This window comes from Halyomorpha halys, unplaced genomic scaffold (genome assembly GCF_000696795.3).
Source record: "Halyomorpha halys isolate HHAL.00 unplaced genomic scaffold, Hhal_1.1 Scaffold19.1, whole genome shotgun sequence".
NCBI lineage: Eukaryota > Metazoa > Arthropoda > Insecta > Hemiptera > Pentatomidae > Halyomorpha > Halyomorpha halys.
This window is the reverse complement of record NW_027115129.1, coordinates 88,776-92,612: the sequence shown is the minus strand read 5'-3', so window position 1 is coordinate 92,612 and position 3,837 is coordinate 88,776. Positions and strand designations below refer to the sequence as shown.

General features: G+C 31.5%; 1 long non-coding RNA gene across 1 annotated transcript in view; it reads left to right on the top strand.

The window, feature by feature from the left end:
- Window positions 1-3,837, top strand: part of LOC106681081 (uncharacterized) — a 103,467-nt gene that overhangs the window by 38,603 nt on the left and 61,027 nt on the right. The window contains exon 2 of the long non-coding RNA XR_002945198.2: window positions 2,349-2,385. This is a non-coding gene — a long non-coding RNA (uncharacterized lncRNA). The remainder of the gene's footprint in view (window positions 1-2,348; window positions 2,386-3,837) is intronic.

The following is a 3,837-nucleotide window of genomic DNA, read 5'->3' as shown; positions in this document are numbered from 1 at the left end:
TAAAATGTCATTAGAGTGCTACCAATGGGTAGTTTCTCTACACGCCTGTAACACTCCAATTTAACTTAGATCAGATTTACTAAATGTAATATAATGTTGTAATTAATAATACAGTTGTAAATAGCAATATATAAATATTAAAATAAAAAAAATAAAATTGGAAAACGGCATGTATTAATTATTAATACACCATATTATTAATTTGTCACATATCACTAAAAATGTTTTTTCAATATATGATATGATATGATAATTTCTCATGTCAACAATAAACACAAAAATAATTATAAAAATAGTATCATAACAGTTTTCTATTCAAATTTTACAAAATCGCTATCTACTTACAAAACTATATAATTTTAATGCGTCAAAACCTATTTTAAAACTTTTATTCTTAACAAATCACTATTAATCACTCTAGGATAATAGCCTAAGGGCCGAAACGTTGGAGAAATGATTTTTTTTGTTTTTAAGGGGCTCTGTTTTGTTTGATTACTAGTTTTCTTCCTTCTTGGGCACAGACCCTCTCCAATATTTTTTTATTTCTGTTTAGATAATACTTTGTAGAGTTATATTTTTTTTAGTGGAATGACCAAAAAAAAAATCATCCAAATATACTCCAAATAGTTCAGGTACGAGAATATAAATGTTTTAAGATATTTGTCAAGAGTTATTGAACGCCTTGTGACAGCATTAAATATCCTTGGCGGTCGAAAACAATATTAAATATGTCATGTGTAGGTTTTTTTCTGACATGTCTAAAATTCTTGTAAAAGCCGGTGCCTTTGTTGTTGACCGATGGAGTGTGGCGAGGGGAGCTGTCTGCTCTGTCACACTTATCCTTCTATCGACTTTTATATATGTTTCATAAATAGAGTACAAACTAATACTATCAGTCTTGTAGATTTATCTTAACTCAATTACACAGGCTTATACAATAGTAACTTGTACTTTAGTACTATTTAATTCCTGTAATATCACTAATAGTCATCCCTGTCATGAAAAAAATTTGTATTAGTATAATTACCACACTACTTTCTACACTTGTACTATGAACTAATACTATTAGCTTTCATTATGAAAAAGGGCATTGGTTAACAATAAATAGTAATAGTTAACAAGTAAATAGTTAGTTTTGAACGTTGGTTAAGATCCAGGGACTCTTACCAGTTTGCGAAACCAGGTTATTTGGACTCAAAACGTGTATTTCTGTCGAAAACTCGAATTCGAAATTTTTTGAGATAGCAATTCTTTTTTCTCGTTATATAATCCATCTATAGCCAAGATAAAGTAAAGATGATGAGTAATCTTTGTAAACAAAAAATGATTATTTTTTTTTACTTTTAGGATGTGGTTTATACTATATTTAAATACACAAATACTATATTTAGTCCTTAGCTTTTGCTATATAGCCCTAATAAGTATTATTGTTATTCATTTCTAGTTTTGTTGGCCATTTAAAAAAAAATAATCTACTTTCTAATGTTGTCTAATTTCCAAGCGTACAATAGCAGCGAGTAAAAAGACTTTCAAGTGTTCACCCGCCTGTGAAATGACGGTATTTCTCTATTTTCGTAACCGGGAATTGCTGTATCCACGTGTTATATGAAAAATGAGTTATAGACCGTTATATCTCTTTGTATAATTGATTTTACATATTAAAATACCTGGAAAATTTATAAAAACATCCTGGTACATTATGGAACGAATAGCTCAAAGTAATTCGTGACTGCTATATTATTTTTGTATATACTTTCCATAGAAGCAGAGGGTATATTATAAATATAATACCTATAACAACTACAAACTGACAGTCGCTACCGTGGCATATATAATGTATATAAGTATATAAAATATGCATATAAGTATATAAAATGTATATTGTTTATACGGGGCAGAATTGTGGCAAGGATTGCCTTTGTTTTAGTGTTATGATCTCCTCTTGTAAGATTGTGACATGTCGTCCATCGACCAACCTACTCGCTATAATTGTCTGTTTCAGATAAGTTAGGCTACCATGGAGGGCGGGAGTGGAGGGTTTCATGCCGTTTTTCAATTTCAGGCGCTTTTTAAATATTGCTCTATCTTAAAGTAACTTAATACTTAATACTTAATCTCTCATTCATATCAATCTATGACCTTCTAATCTAAATTAATGCTTGAAGTACCACCAATGGGTGATTCCTTCCCAAAATTCAAGTGTAAATGAAACATTCCATAGTTGTAAATTACATTAAATAAATTTTTAAAAAATATTTCAGTAGTAACTTACTTTTAATTATATTAACTATTACTAATTAATTTTAATTGTATTATTTGATACTTACTAATGTTGTGTTTACTTTAAGGTAGCAAGTCAGTGGGCTCTTCACTTCTAACACAACTGTAAGTAATTTTATTTTATTTATTATTTTACTGTCAGTGTTGGTACTACTAAGTAAGCACGGTATGAACCTTTATTTTTTATAATAACACAATTTCAAATGATATTTTACTCTTAACATAAGTCTATTTCACTCTGCGACGTTTCGGCCCTCTTACGCTATTGTCAAGAAGACAATCTAAAACTTGTTTTTATATTAACAGATTTATTCTCTCACATATTTTTTTTTAACATCTTTATTAAAATTTACAACTGTATATTATATAATACACTCAGTAAATTTGATCTTAGTTAAAATGCAGTGTTACAGGCGTGTAGAGCAACTACCCACTGTTAGCACTCTAATGACATTTTACATTAGAGGGTCTCGTGGCCATCTTCTTTTCAGGCGTCTCGAAGGATTGTCAGGAATGGAAGAGGATGCAAGGTTAGAAACTAGGGGATTCATCCCTCACATAGAAAATTTAAATTTCTATTAAATTCAAAATTTAAAATGTCAACATATCCACTTCCAGAAAGTTATTATTTAACATTATTTATGAGTAGGTAGGTTAAATTTTTATTGAAAAAGTTGATTTGTAACATCATGTTCAAATATTCATTTGAAAATATTTATTTAAACATGTTTTTTTTTTTTTGTAGGGGATAATATGATTATTAGATTATATCTAAATGAAAACGAATATGAAACAATAAAATCTCGAGATGTTCCCAAAATATAGTTGGTTGGTCGATGTACGACATGTCATGATCTCACAAGAAAAAAGGCAACCCTTTCCGGCCGGACCCGCCCCAGTAAGACCCCCCAGGGAGCGGCGTTCCTATATCACTTTTGAAATACAAGCTTAAAATGGAAAGAGAAGACTTTAAGATAGTCAAATCGAGCAATATTTAAAAAGCGCCTTAAATTGGAAAACTGATGTTACTCTTACCCCTGTCGAACAGATCCACTACCTTGGACTACATTTGGACAAGCGATTAATCTGGAATCCGCACACCAGACTGAAAAGACAGGAAACTGCACGTCGATTTCGACTATTACAGCACTTACTAGACAAACGGTCTAAACTTCCAATCCATTACAAAAGACTGATCTACATGACTATAATAAGGGCAATCTGGACAAATGGATTTGAGCTTTGGGGCTCCACTAAACCTTCGAATTCCTCTCGTATTCAATCCTTATAATCCAAAATCCTCAATGCTCCTTACTTTGTCACAAATAAAATCATACATCATGTTCCCAATGTAACCGATCTAGCCCGAACCAGATATCACTCCTTCCATTATAAACTCTCTAACCACACAAAACCCCCTAGTTTCTAATCTTGCATCCTCTTCCATTCCTGACAATCCTCTGAGGCACCTGACAAGAAGATGGCCACGAGACCAGCTAATGTAAAATGTCATTAGAGTGCTACCAATGGGTAGTTTCTCTACACGCCTGTAACACT